Genomic DNA, 15,434 nt, shown 5'->3' on the forward strand with positions numbered 1-15,434 from the left:
ATCTTTGAAGACTTTACTACCTACCACGCCTGTGGCAACATGTCTTCGAAAATCTTTTAGCACTTGCTTCGCTGTTGGATTACATAATCGAAACAGAATAAATTCATTTCCAATAGAAGTATCAACTATATACCAAAATAATCTTAGCCTCCACCTTCGTGATTTCCTGTCTATTGCATAAAACTGTTCATCATATCTGCCTTATCGACACATCCCATATTTGCATTATATGATTTTACTATTTTTGGGCAAGGTACCTTTGTGATTTTTCCATCCTTTTCTCTACGCCTGACTTCTTCAACACATACAGGCGAATCAATTGTAGACAGCAACATGACTACACATTTGTCTTTACAATGGATGCAGGCAGTGCCATCAGAACAAACTGACCAGTCAAACTCTCCTCTTTGCAACTATTTGTCTGTTTTTAGCGTAGGAAGTCCTTTTCTGTGTGATCTAATTGTTCCACAGGCAAAAAGTCCGTCATCTTTTAGCTTCTGTAAAAGTGAGATACTGGTAAAAAAAAATTATGAAAGTATACGTAGTATCCCTTTCCTTCCAAGCCTTTACACATATCTCTCACAACTCTCTCTCCTAAGGATTTTTCCTCTATGCCTTCAACTTTACCAGATTTTGTATCCCCTCTTGATTGGCTTCTGGGGCATATATTGTTTGAATGTGATTCGTCCTTTGAACTTCACTGTGCGTTCATCTATAGCTTGCTCCTTAGTAGGTGCATAGAATTCTTTGAAGTTTATCAGTATCTGATTGATTAGTGGACGGATTTTATATAAATTGTCATAATTTCTGCTCTTCCTTGAAGGCATAACAGCGTTGTCATTGATGTGAATATGTGTCAAAATCCAGCTGAACCTTTTTACCAACATTAGTGAGGAAATGTACTCATCTCGAAGTTCCTTATGGGATGACCAGCAATCACGATAATAACAAAGTTTCTTGATTCCCATTAGAATATTTATAGACAAAAATACTTTTATTACTGCTTTAGAAAGAGGCCTGAAATTGCCACCTTTCTGTGTTGCTTACAGGTTAGACTGGAAAACTGTGTGTTCTAACATAGTGTCACAAAACAGACACAAAAAATCTACTGGTTGCATACCTTCACTGTCATTTTTAAGTTTTCCTTGTACACCAGCTTCCTCTGAAAAATTGGCGGCAAAGTTCATTGCACTGAGGTCCTTTCTCCATGAAAAATTCACAATGGAAGACAGTGGCAAATCGTCATTAGTGCTGAAACTATCATCACTGTCATTGTCAAAATGATCCTCACTCTCACTTTCCGAAATAATTTGAGATAAAACAGGTGTTTTCATTCGCAAATCCAGGTCACTATCTTCAGCTAACACATCACTTTCACTGTCACTGCTAGTGTCAATCTGTGAGTCTGGATCTGAAGGAATATCTGCGGAAAGGCACTCCAGAATTTCCGCATCCTTTACTCTGTGAGAATACATCACGTGAAACTGGGAAAAAAAAAATTCGTCACACCTACTAACGCTGCCGTTAAGCCGGGTTCACACAGGCAGCAAAAGTATCGCCACTGCGAATGGCGAATTGCATTTGTTTTATAGTTGCATGTGTGAACCCCTAGTTTTCGGTGGTGCCATTTAAGAAGCGCAACTTTTGTCACGCCACAAAAAGTTGAACTTGGTTCTACTTTGTTGCGCCATTTTGCCTTCTCCACAATCGAATAATGTCATTCCATTGCTACCTTGCGGCTGGATTCAAACCTTTCTAGTGCGTACTCGTACGCAGATAGTGCTTTTGTTTGTGCGTTTGCTATTAATATGTCGAAAAAGTGGTCAACAGCGACAATTACGAGATTCTTGGAGGTGTATCAAGAACGAGAATGCCTTTGGAACCACAAAAGCGAATCATACAAAGACAGAAATTTGAGAGATGCTGCATTAATTGAAATAGTAAACAGTATGCGTGAATATGTACATGGAATTGATGTAGCTACAACAAAGTTAAAAATTCGAAGCATTCGAAATGCTTACATGAATGAACATAAAAAAGTACTGAAATCACTTAAGAGTGGTGCGTGTACAGACGGTATTTATAACCCAGGCTTGCTTGGTTTGAAGCTGCAGACTGGTTCTTAAAACATGTAGTCGAGACAAGAGAGACGAGAAACACTTTGCTAAGTAATATTTCACATTTATTACGTTTCCAAAACATCTTATTTAGTAATATGTACAGCCGATTAATCAGTTGATACAGGTGACGCCATTTTCCAAACTGCACAATTACGAAGAATTTGTGGCGTCCTGTGTGAACGGTAGCTCACAGCGCCACTTCAGAATGACTTGACTTGTGGCGATACTTTCGTTGCGTGTGTGAACCCAGCTTGACAAGAGCAGTGGTTTCAAATGGAACCACCACAACATTCACGGAAATAAATGCATTATTTTGGTTATTATTGCAGTACATACAGTATTAATGTAAACAGAACAGTATTCTGCATTTAATACATGCATAAAAGTTACCTAATACAGAAGAATACAGTCACAATTTGAGAACACAGACGTTCGCGCACAGCGTACAAAAATGGCTATCCAACACGCCTCACTACTTGCTAATATTTACAGATTTTGAAGCGGTTTCAGTGACAGTCGCTAGAGGGCAGCACCAACTAGGCTGCTGAATGGTGTTCCCAATTGTAGCCACTGGCCTTTCGCCACAAAATGTGAAAATTGTAGGTGGTTTCAAACGGAACCACTTCCCCTGAAAGGGTTAAGGTCAAGAGGATTCCTCTAGCACTCTACGCGGATAACACCGCAATATGTTTTCGCAGCATCAATGCCATACGCCTGCAGACAAAAGTCCAACAGCAGCTAACGCTCTCTGTGAATGTTCAATGAAATAGCGCATATAATTTTACACCACCGAAACTCAAGTACTACCAATATGTAGGAGGCAGCTACAGCCAGACATTCAATCCATTGACATACGGGGGACATCAGCCCCATGGATAAAAACAGTAAAATACCTGGGTGTGATGTTAAATAAGTGTCCCCAGATCAAAGAGCTGTGAGAGTAGGCTCTCAAAAGACGACACACTGTGGTGCCCCCAGAACTTTACAAAAGTCTGGAGTCACTTGTGTTCCAGCCGCTTCGAACACACGTTATTTTGTAGTGGGTGTAGCATAAACAGAAACACACTGCCACAGAACATTATTTGTGCAGGCTAACCAAGAAAGAAGAGCAAACCGGACCAACAAGTGACGCGCTCGGTTGCAGCAGAGAGAAAAGAAAAACTTCCAGTCCAGAATTCCGTGGAAGAATTTCGTGCACGAAAAACATTGGTGATTGTGTGTTGTGGGAAGACAACGGAAGAAAAAAAATGATTATTATTAATAGTGACTTGGTCTCGAGCAGACAGACATGTATATTTGAATTGTATCGTTGAGGAAAAAAGTTATTTAATTTGGTTGAATTCAGTCATGTGCAAATGCCCTAAGAAAGTGTGGGCTTACTGTTTAATGTGGCAGTGAAATGGTGTATTGAATTTTGAAAACAGAATATGTTAACAGCAACTGAATTTTGAGACAGTCTTTATTTGGACTAGATAATAGGATTTTGGAATAGTAGATGAATTTTCACCCTCTTCAAAATATAGAATCTTCAGAGAAGAGTTTGATGCAAGCAGAAGATGCTGGAGCTGCAGGGAAGCTGAGCCTGTATCCGGCATTCAAGTAAGTTCACATTGATAGTCCAAGGAGGGCGGCTTTAAGTTTTAAAGAAGATACAATGGGGCACCACAACACACACTACCTGCTCTTAAATCCTTCATCACTGCTGCCACGATTGGGTGTCATATTCCACTTTCCTCTAGTGCAGCCTATCATCAAATACGCCACAGTACTGTGGGGAAACACAGCTGAAACCCATCTCCAACAGATTCAGAGTGTGCACCAAGAGATTTCCAACAGATAAACTCCACTAAATGGCTCATGTCCCTCTTCTGAGAGGCCACTTCAGTAAGTCCGCAATAACCTTCTATGAGGAGCTCAACCTAGCAGACAACCCACTGGTCTGAGAATTTCAGCAACGAATCCACAGACTCGCCACCACAAAGTGTCCTTCCAAACTTCGCGACTAGACCTATTTGCTCATATGATCACCGCCTGTAAACTCATGTAACATCTAAGTTAGGTATAAGTCCTCTAGTAGCATAAGCAGATAACCATTTCACCAACAAACAGCTAAAATGATTGTTGCTGTCTGACCAATGCAAAATATTTAGAATGTGCTATAATATCATAACACACTTGTCGTAATTGCATACGCAAGTGTATTTTCTGAAGTAAATAAATTTAAAACCTGGTACTATATTATTTTGTACTCTGAAACCAGCATTTTTATTATTTTGACTACCTCCTGAAACCTTATTCCCACTTTTGAGGACAGTTTCAATTCAAAGGCTATCTGCTGCACTAGAAATTGAACGCTCTCTTTCATTTTTCACTGATAAGATTACAGCAATGCCTCTTCCGTTTCCACAGAAGTAGATACCATTAGACTAGCTGTATCTGTATTTTAATGCATCCACTTAAACTGCCAATCCTGCCATTTGAGGGGTTATGACTTTTCCCACTCTATTAAATATGAAATTGTGTACATTAACAGACTTGGTCGGTCTTCACTGTATTCTAAGGGACATGCTGTTTTTAAAACTTGGAAATGTGGTCTATAATCAGCTGGTGCATTGAACTTGCTATAGGGAATCAAGCTGCTTGAAGGCAGCAGTTGTTTGTTCTGTATGTAAAGAAAATAAACACATAGCTTCATGTATTCTTATGAACAATGATGAGACAGTATCTCCTGTTGAGAGACAGGGCTCGGTGTCTCATCAAAACTGAATACAGTTTTATAAACTGGCATTCTGCTCCTCCTAGTGTATCTGCGACGACGGTAAGGCATGGCTGTGTGCTGCGTGCTGCTGCCTGCAGTCGACTGATGCAGAAACAGGAAGCGCGCCGAGCGCTCCATTCACAAGCTTCTTATCGCTACGTCACTTCCGCTGATAAAACTTGATTTTTGCCCGACGCGGCCCTAGTAATACTAGGGGCCGCGTCTCGCTGGCTGCCTCGCTAAACGGCTAAGTCCCGCTCAAGGCCACCCGCCTATAAGGCGGCGCACACAGCCATACAAAAGGAGTGCAGTATTCTGCTGCATCCATTTTCAATAAGCTACCACAAGAACTCAAAAATCTTAGCAGTAGCCCAAACACTTTTAAGTCTAAACTGAAGAGTTTCCTCATGGCTCACTCCTTCTATTCTGTCGAGGAGCTCCTGGAAGAGATAAAAAATTAAGCAAATTCCAGTGTTACATTCTTGATTTTCTTTATTTAAACTAACGACTTGTTTCATTTTATGTGTTTCTACAATCGTGTTATAATTTCATGTATTGACTCGTTCCATGACCATGGAGACTTCTCCTAAATGTGGTCCCACGGAACAATAAATAAATAAATAAATAAATAAATAAAATGATTCATGTGAAGATCCTGACCTTGTGCAAGGAGAACTGCATCACATTTCACATGTAGATTTCTCATTCAGGTTCTGTAAAACGTTTGTTGAAACAATATTTTAGGTTCTTTTCTGATATTTTTTCATTTCCTGAACTGTTGTTGTGGTGGTATTTAGTCTGAAGACTAGGGTGATGCAGCCGTACACACTATTGTGTCCTGTACGAGGCACTTCGTCTCTGAGCAACTATTATAGCCTTCAGGGTGACAATTACTGAACCATACGAAGAAAAAAACAAATTAGTTACAAACTACTGCGTGCATACACATTATTCAACATGTAAACATCATTATAGGCATTCAGATTTTGGTTATGACGTTCGATATACCTGCCATCATTGGTGATGATGTGGTGTAGATTAATAGCAAAGTTCTGCACAACCCACCAAAGTTTCAGCACACTGATGCTGTCGATGACCTCCTGAATGGCTGTTTTCAGCTCAGCAATGGTTTTGGGGTTGTTGTTGGACACGTCGCTTTAATATGGCCCCACAAAAAGGAGTCGCATGTGTCCAGATCCAGAGAATATGGCGGTCAATCAAGATCCACGCCAGTGGCCTCTGGGTACCCCAGAGCCAGAATGGGGTCCCCAAAGTACTCCTCTAGTACATCAAACACACTTGTTTCGATGGGATCGAGCTCAGCCTTTAATGAACCACATCTTGTCGAAATTAGGGTCACTTTGGATAATGCGGATGAAATCATCTGCCAAAACCTTCACGTACCATTTGGTAGTCACCATGTCATCAAGGAATATCACACTGTACATTTCATGATTGGACATTGCACATCACAGAGTCACCAGTCGGAGGTAGAGAGACTTCTCTATAATGAAATGCAGATTCGTGTTCTTCCAAATACTGTACCGTGACATTTTCATGTGGTAATGGCCGACAGCAACAAGGCGCATGTGCATGCGTATAGTACTTCCCACCATGCTCTGCGGCCAACCGTGCAATTGAACATAATAACGCAAACCGTTCAGAAGTTATGATTTTATTTCATATAGTTCAATGATTGTCACCCTGTACCTCCAACTGAAGTGGCTTAGTGTATTCATCTCTTGGTCTCCCTCTACAACTTTTAGCCCACTCATTTCCTTCCCGTACCAAATTGACTATTCCTTGATGTGTTGTATCGCCTGAGCCCATCTTGTGACAAATTTATTTTTCCACCATTTCAATTCAGTCTCTCATTTGATCTACCCACCTAATTCTCAGTTGTTGTTGTTGTTGTTGTTGTTGTGGTCATCAGTCCTGAGTGGTTTGATGCAGCTCTCCATGCTACTCTATCCTGTGCAAGCTTCTTCATCTCCCAGTACTTACTGCAACCTACGTCCTTCTGAATCTGCTTAGTGTATTCACGTCTTGGTCTCCCTCTATGATTTTTACCCTCCACACTGCCCTCCAATGCTAAATTGGTGATCCCTTGATGCCTCAGAACATCACCTACCAACCGGTACCTTCTTCTTGTCAAGTTGTGCCCCAAACTCCTCTTCTCCCCAATTCAATTCAATATCTCCTCATTAGTTATGTGATCTACCTATCTAATCTTCAGCATTCTTCTGTAGCACCACATTTCGAAAGTTTCTATTCTCTTCTTGTCCAAACTAGTTATCGTCCATATTTCACTTCCATACATGGCTATACTCCATACAAATACTTTCAGAAACGACTTCCTGACACTTAAATCTATACTCGATGGTAACTAATTTCTCTTCTTCAGAAACGCTTTCCTTGCCATTGCAAGTCTACATTTTATATCCTCTCTACTTCGACCGTCATCAGTTATTTTGCTCCCCAAATAGCAAAACTCCTCTACTACTTTAAGTTTCTCATTTCCTAATCTAATTCCCTGAGCATCACTCGACTTAATTCGACTGCATTTCATTATCCTCATTTTGCTTATACCCTCCTTTCAAGACACTGTCCATTCCGTTCAACTGCTCTTCCAAGTCTTTTTCTATCTCTGACAGTCAGCCAGAATTTTACATTTACTCTACTTTGGCCATCATCAGTAAATATGCAGCCTAAATAGCAAAACTAACCTACTTTTAACATCTGAATTCCTAATCTAATTCCCTCAGTACTGCTGGATTTAATTCAACTGCATTCTATTGTCCTTGTTTTATTTTTGTTCATATTCATCTTACAGTACGTCTCATTCTTTGTTCTAGGTTAAAGAAAAAGAAATGAGTGTAAAACAGTCGTTTAAGGGCTACGTCTCAGAACGTCTCTCTCTCTCTCTCTCTCTCTCTCACACACACACACACACACACACACACACACACACACACACACACACACACACACACACAAACAAAGATGATGAGACTTACCAAACAAAAGCTCTGGCAGGTCGATACACACACACACAAACAAACACACAAAATTCAAGCTTTTTCAACAAACGGTTGCTTCATCAGGAAAGAGGGAAAGACGAAGGGATGTGGGTTTTAAGGGAGAGGGTAAGGAGTCATTCCAATCCCGGGAGCGGAAAGACTTACCGTAGGGGGCAAAAAGGACAGGTATACACTCGCACACACACACATATCCACCCGCACATACACAGACACAAGCAGCTTTTGTTTGGTAAGTCTCATCATCTTTGTTTATATATAAAAGAAAATAGAGGGAAACATCCCACGTGGGAAAAACCTTGGGTTGGGAAAGCTTGAAATTTGTGTGTGAGTTTGTGCGTTTTTTATTGTGTATCTACCAGCGCTTTCTCGTTTGGTAAGTTACAGCATATATATATATATATATATAATGATATGAATATAATAGAGGGAAACATTCCACGTGGGAAAAATATATATAAAAACAAAGATGCTGTAAATTACCCAAACGAGAAAGCGCTGGTATGTTGATATATACAATAAAAAACACACAATCAAATTTCAAGCTTTTGCAACCCAAGGTTGCTTCATCAGGAAAGAGGGAAGGAGAGGGAAAGACGAAAGGATCTCTCTCTCTCTCTCTCTCTCTCTCTCTCTCTCTCTCTCTCTCTCTCTCACACACACACACACACACACACACACACACACACACACACACACACACTGAGTGGCGGCAACTTGAAATTAGCGCGGCAACTTGAAATTAGCGGAGGGTGAGGCCTGGTGGGTAACCGGAAGAGAGAATATATTGAAGGGCAAGTTCCCATCTCTGGAGTTCTGGTAAGTTGGTGTCAGTGGGAAGTATCCAGATAACCCGAACGGTGTAACACTGTGCCAAGATGTGCTGGCCGTGCACCAAGGCATGTTTAGCCACAGAGTGATCCTCATTACCAAAAACAGTCTGCCTGTGTCTGTTCATGCAAATTGACAGTTTGTTGCTGGTCATTCCCACATAGAAGGCTTCACAGTGTAGGCATGTCAGTTAGTAAATCACGTGGCTCTGCCTTTGATCGTGTACACCTTCCAGGTTACAGGACTGGAGTAGGTGGTGGTAGGAGGGTGCATGGGACAGGTTTTACACCGGGGCGGTTACAAGGGTAGGAGCCAGGAGGTAGGGAAGGTGGTTTGGGGATTTCATAGGAATGAACCAAGAGGTTAAGAAGGTTACGTGGACTGCAAAAAGACACTCTTGGTGGAGTGGGGAGGATTTCATGAAGGATGGATCTCATTTCAGGGCAGGATTTGAGGAAGTCGTATCCCTGCTGGAGAGCCACATTCAGAGTCTGATCCAGTCCCAGAAAGTATCCTGTCACAAGTGGGGCACTTTTGGGGTTCTTCTGTGGGAGGTTCTGGGTTTGAGGAGATGAGGAAGTGGCTCTAGCTATTTGCTTCTGTACCAGGTCGGGAGGGTAGTTGCGGGATGCGAAAGCTGTTTTCAGGTTATTAGTGTAATGGTTCAGGGATTCAGGACTGGAGCAGATTTGTTTGCCACAAAGACCTAAGCTGTAGGGAAGGGACCGTTCGATATGGAATGGGTGGCAGCTGTCATAATGGAGATACTGTTGTTTGTTAGTGGGTTTGGTGTGGACGGATGTGTGAAGCTGGCCATTGGACAGATGGAGGTCAACGTCAAGGAAAGTGGCATGGGATTTGGAGTAGGACCAGGTGAATCTGATGGAACCAAAGGAATTGAGGTTGGAGAGGAAATTCTGGAGTTTTTCTTCACTGAATTCAGATCACGAAGATGTCATCAATAAATCTGTACCAAACTTTGGGTTGGCAGGCTTGGGTAACCAAGAAGGCTTCCTCTAAGCGACCCATAAATAGGTTGGCGTACGAGGGAGCCATTTTGGTACCCATGGCTGTTTCCTTTAATTGTTGGTATGTCTGGCCTTCGAAAGTGAAGAAGTTGTGGGTTAATCAGGAAAGAGGTTGTAGGTAGGGTAGCAGGTGATCGGCGTGAAAGGAAGTGCTCCATCCCAGTGAGGCCCTGGACGTGCGGGATAGACCTCCTCCAGTCCTGTAACCCGGAAGGTGTACACAATCAAAGGCAGAGCCACATTTGAAAGCACCCATGTGATTTACCAACTGACCTGCCTACACTGTGAAGCCTTCTATGTGGGAATGACCAGCAACAAACTGTCCATTTGCATGAACGGACACAGGCAGACAGTGTTTGTTGGTAATGAGGATCACCCTGTGGCTAAACATGCCTTGGTGCGCGGCCAGCACATCTTGGCACTGTGTTACACCGTCCGGGTTATCTGGATACTTCCCACTGACACCAACCTATCAGAACTCCGGAGATGGGAACTTGCCCTTCAGTGTATCCTCTCTTCCCGTTACCCACCAGGCCTCAACCTCCACTAATTTCAAGTTGCCGCCGCTCGTACCTCACCTGTCATTCAACAACATCTTTGCCTCTGTACTTCCTCCTCGACTGACATCTCTGCCCAACCTCTTTGCATTTACGTGTTGGCCTGTGTCTGTATATGTGCTGATGGATGTGTGTGTGCGTGTATGTGAGTGTATACCTGTCCCTTTTTCCCCCTAAGGTAAGTCTTTCCGCTCCTGGGATTGGAATGACTCCTTACCCTCTCCCTTAAAACCCACATCCTTCCGTCTTTCCCTCTTTCCTGATGAAGCAACCTTGGGTTGCGAAAGCTTGAAATTTGTGTGTGTTTTTTATTGTCTCTATCAACATACCAACACTTTCGTTTGGTAAGTTACAGCATCTCTGTATATTCTTCTTCGTGGATGGATCACTTAGGACCAGGCGTAATCAACATTTGTTGGCCTTCCTTTTCGCCCAGTATTCCTTCATAAACAACGAATGGGCTAGCTTTCATTGCGTAGACCATGTATGTCGGTTAGTTTTTCTCTCGTCTTCCTCAAAACCTCGTGTGTTTGCGATTTTTCTGATTTCATTTCTATCATGTAGATTTGGAGACCCTAATTCTCTCAGGCCTTTTTCCATCTGTTTGTACCTGTTCGTAGTTTTGTTCTTTAAAAATGTATGGATTTTGTGCGTTAACCTGCTTGAGTCCATTCTTTCTAAGTGCCCCATGAACTGGATTCTTCTCATGCGCATTGTGTCTGTTATTTTGGAGATATTTTTATATATTGCTGCATTGGGTTTTGGGTAATGTACCCCATCTTTAGTTCTTGGTCCTAGGATTTTCCTCATTATCTTACGTTCTTTCACTTCTAATTCCTCTTTTAGTGTTCTGTGTTGAAGGCTTGGTGTCTCAGATGTGTAGAGAGCTTCGGGTCTAATTACTGTTGTATAGTGTTGTATTTTGCAGTTCCACGAGAGACTCTTTTTGTTGTAAATGTTTTTTGTTAACTGAAACGCCGTCTCCATTTTCTGGACTCTTGATCTGACAGATTTCTTTTCATTACAATTTTTTGCAATCCATTCACCTAAATATTTAAATTCTTTTACTTGAGAGATGTAGTTATTACCAATTTTGAGATCAGAAGGTGCATCTTTGATGTCAGTCATAAATTTTGTTTTTTCAAATGAAATTTGTAATCCTATTTTAGCTGCCTGTCCTTGTAATAATTCTAGCTGTTTCTGTGCATCGGTAATGTCTTGTGCGATCAGTGCCATGTCATCAGCAAATGCTAAACAGTCTAATTCTATGCCCTTATGTCTTGGTCCCAGTCTGTGTGCTGGTGCACCTGCTTTTCTCCATTCTCTAACAACTTTTTCAAGAGCACAATTGAAGAGCACTGAGGACAGTACATCCCCTTGTCGTACTCCTGTGTCTATTTCAAATTCTGTGCTCAATTCTCCCATAAATTTTACTTTGGATTTGGCCTCCATGTGTGTTTCTTTTATGATGTTTGTTGTCTTTTGATCTAGTCCAAATTCTGCTAATACTTCAAAAAGGGATTCTCGGTCTATACTGTCATATGCCTTTTTAAAGTCGACGAACGTGATGACATAACTTTTGTTTGAAGTACTATGTAAATATTTCATTGAGTTTTTCAAGTTAAGGATTTGTTCTACACATGATCGACCTTTTCTGAACCCACCTTGGTATTCGCCTAGTTTTGAATCCAGCTGAGGTTCTGCGCGGTTTAGTAGGGCTTTAGACAGAATTTTGTATGTTACTGACAATAAAGAGATTCCACGATAGTTGTTGGGGTCTGTTTTACTTCCTTTTTTGTACAGAGAATGTATGATTGCAGTCTTCCAATCTGTGGGGATTTTTTCAGTTTTCCAGATTTCATGTATAATTTCTTTGAGTTTTGCAATAAGATTTTCTCCTGCATTTTTCCATAAGTCTGCGATGATTTGGTCTTCTCCTGATGCTTTGTTATTTTTCAGTGACTGAATTATCTCTTTAATCTCTTGTAAACTTGGTGGCTTTGAGTCTGGGTTTCGTTGTGTACGATGGAACTCAAATTTTTCTGCAGGCTTTTAACAATTAAGTAATTTAGAAAAGTATTTTGCAAGAATTTCAGTTTTCGGTGTTGGTATGAGCAATTTCCCCATGGTCATTTTTGAACTGGAGTGATGGAGGAGAGTACTTTGTTAATTTTTGTTTGAATACTCTGTAGAAATTTCGGGAATTGTTTTTCTTGAAATAATTTTCTATGTCTTGCAATTTTTTTTCTTAGTCTTGTTTACGGACTGTTCGTATTGCTCTTGTGACTGTTTTCCTGGTATCTTTGAGATGCTCCAGGGTCTTTTGATTTTTGTTGCACAACCAATTTTGCCACACCTGTTGTCTGAGATTTATCAGTTGGTCACACTCATCTGTTGACCATGTGTGTTTACGTGTTCTTGTTTGCGGTGCTACAGTTTCAGCTGCATTTAAAAGTCCTGCTTGCAGTTGTTGCCAATTTTGTGGTTTTAAATTTTGCGTTTCTTTTGTAAATTGTTCATTGCCATTTATCTTTTGTACATCATATTTATGGTGTGGAGATTTCTTAGTGAATTTTCTTTTTTCTGGATTATGACATCTAGGGGAGAATTTTGTTGCGTAATGGTCGGAAACTAGGTCTAGTCCATTAAGGACTTTAAGTTTCATGATTTCTACTGTATTTACACAGGAGATCATTACATGATCCAACTGATATTCACCTAGTAATGGATTAGGTGAGATCCAAGTTTTCGTTTTCGAGGCTCTTTTCTTGCAAAATAGGTCACATTTTTCTGTGAGACAATAGCATGTAATAATTTAGAGAGATGGTTTTAGGATGTTAGTTTTCAGTTATTGGAAGTGTTAGGACTAGAAGTGTAATAAAGAGTTATTTTGGTTTTAATAAACTTTTATTTTTTTAAACACTAACTAAATAAATAATGATCATAGTTAAGTTGGTATTTGATTTTTGTAAATAAATATTTATCACAGCTAAATGTTTTTATTGCACGAGCTGGACTCCAGTTTACAGAAACGGATTTTCCAATCAATTTCTGTAAATTGGAATCCAGCTCCTGTAATGAAATGAATTTACAGTTTAGGGCCCTTGATATTCTTCCACATTCTCTCAACAATTTCAAATAATTCTTGTAAACTGGAGTCCCGCTCCTGCAATAAAAAGAATAATGTATTAATGAGTAGGAGTGATGGTGACAACAATTGAGATATGCAAAGCTGCCATCTTTCTGATGACCTGCCAACACAATTTGAAACAAAAGTCAAATGGTGTACACTTAAACAGTGAAATGATTAACATTAAATTTAATGTAGAAAGAAGCCCCCATCTACTGATCAGCACAAATTGTAGCCTTTGAGACAAATGACTGTTACTAACAGTTCATGTGGTCAAATGGCAATGTTGACAGATGTTGGTATAGGGGACCTGGCAGCAGGGACTTTTACTCCAGCAGCAGCAGCAGCAGCAATAACAAACAAAAAAACTGCAACAACTTGTACACTGAAAGTTTGTTTTTATTGAACAACATAATAACCAGTCAGTACGTAAACAGTTACAATCTGAACAAAGTACTTGTGAGGTGATTAATGGCTGATGGCACATTCTCCTTTTAAATTTTTAAGTGGATTGCAGCTATGCTAATGGAAAAACACCATCTCACATCAGTCACAATCAGATTGTAATACCCCCCCCCCCTCTATTTTGCACTCTTAGAACTATCACTGCACCCTTCCAGATGTGTAATTTTTTCCAACAGCTTTCCAAAATGCCTTCTTTTCTGGCTGTAGCATGGATAACAGCTGTAGTGGCATTCACCATTTACTTCCCTATCTCACTACTAGTCACTTGATTCAATGATACCACAAGACATTTTCAACTCTGCAGATGGTAAGCTTTTTGTTGTTTGCAGAAACCATTTTATATGTATCCATGCACATAGCATACCAGCATTGAAATGCCAATGATGAAGAGGTAGCCTAACAATTTCATGCCCATGTCTTTTAGCAATTTCACTGATTATTAATGCAGTTTAAAGCAATACAGACTTTTCAAATAATCTCAGAGATCTGCATCCAACCTGTTCAGCCACTGAATAATTTACTGTTTACTTGTTGCCAATGTTGGTGTCTTGTCTATAACAAAAGAATGATAAAGGCCATTATCCACGACAATGACTGATGGTCTTGCGAGATTTGTCATAACGTTTGTTTCAAACCATTCCTGAAAGCTACAACATTTATCTCGCTCTTAATGCCAACTGCTTGTCTTTTGTGAACAAAGCACTAACATGAAGTTTAATCAACATACCAGCATGGCACCCCTTGGAGGGTACCACAGCTTCAACCTCTATGTAATTTGTATGTGTTATGTAAGACTGACATTATCCCAAGCCACACAATACTGAGTGCCACATCCTTCATCTTCTGCACAATTACGCATCACGAGGCAATGACATCCATGCTTACCAGTAATATTTCTTGTCCACTAATACACGAGTCACTGAAGCCTGGGTCGTACAGCACTCCCCTTGAAAGTATTCGCTCTTGCTGAAACATTCTCAAATATGTCTACTGTTCTGAAAGTCTTCAAAAACTGTTACTTCCTTCTCCTGTGAACTTTTTCCTGGTGTATGCAGTTTTCTTGTTCCAATCTCATCATAGTTTTAGTGTTCTTTCCCTATCAATACAATTATTTTGCTTACTTTCGAAACTATTGTTCTTTTTACAACCTGACCAACAGGGAATAGAATCTCTTAAGTCTTTTCCAAAGTACTTCTTCGCCACATAGCTGTATAGCATGGATTTCTCCCTCCATTTCACTTCATGCATTTGGCTCGCATCACTCATTGCACAGGGACATTGTTTAAAATGAAAAAGAAGTGAATACCACTACAACAACAAAACCTACACAAATCCAGTATTAGATTTCTAGTTTAAACAAAGTGAAATCATGAGACAGTTTAAAAAGAAAAACCCTCTGCACTTCCATAAATGCGAGCATTTGTTTTACAGTGTAACAATCTGGCTCGTACTACCTGTGGCTGCTAGGGGATGAAACAATGCTTCCGAGTTGTCAGTACCAAGAAAA

At 40.4% G+C, this 15,434-nt stretch overlaps 1 protein-coding gene across 3 annotated transcripts in view; it reads right to left on the reverse strand.

The window, feature by feature from the left end:
* Positions 1-13,265: 13,265 nt before the first annotated feature.
* LOC124717267 overlaps positions 13,266-15,434 on the reverse strand; it is a 90,998-nt gene continuing 88,829 nt past the window's right edge. For all 3 annotated transcript variants that reach the window (XM_047244074.1, XM_047244073.1, XM_047244075.1), the window contains exon 10: positions 13,266-13,498. The gene's annotated coding sequence lies outside the window, so the exon portion shown is untranslated. The remainder of the gene's footprint in view (positions 13,499-15,434) is intronic.

Source organism: Schistocerca piceifrons, chromosome 9, assembly GCF_021461385.2.
Source record: "Schistocerca piceifrons isolate TAMUIC-IGC-003096 chromosome 9, iqSchPice1.1, whole genome shotgun sequence".
NCBI classification, from domain to species: domain Eukaryota; kingdom Metazoa; phylum Arthropoda; class Insecta; order Orthoptera; family Acrididae; genus Schistocerca; species Schistocerca piceifrons.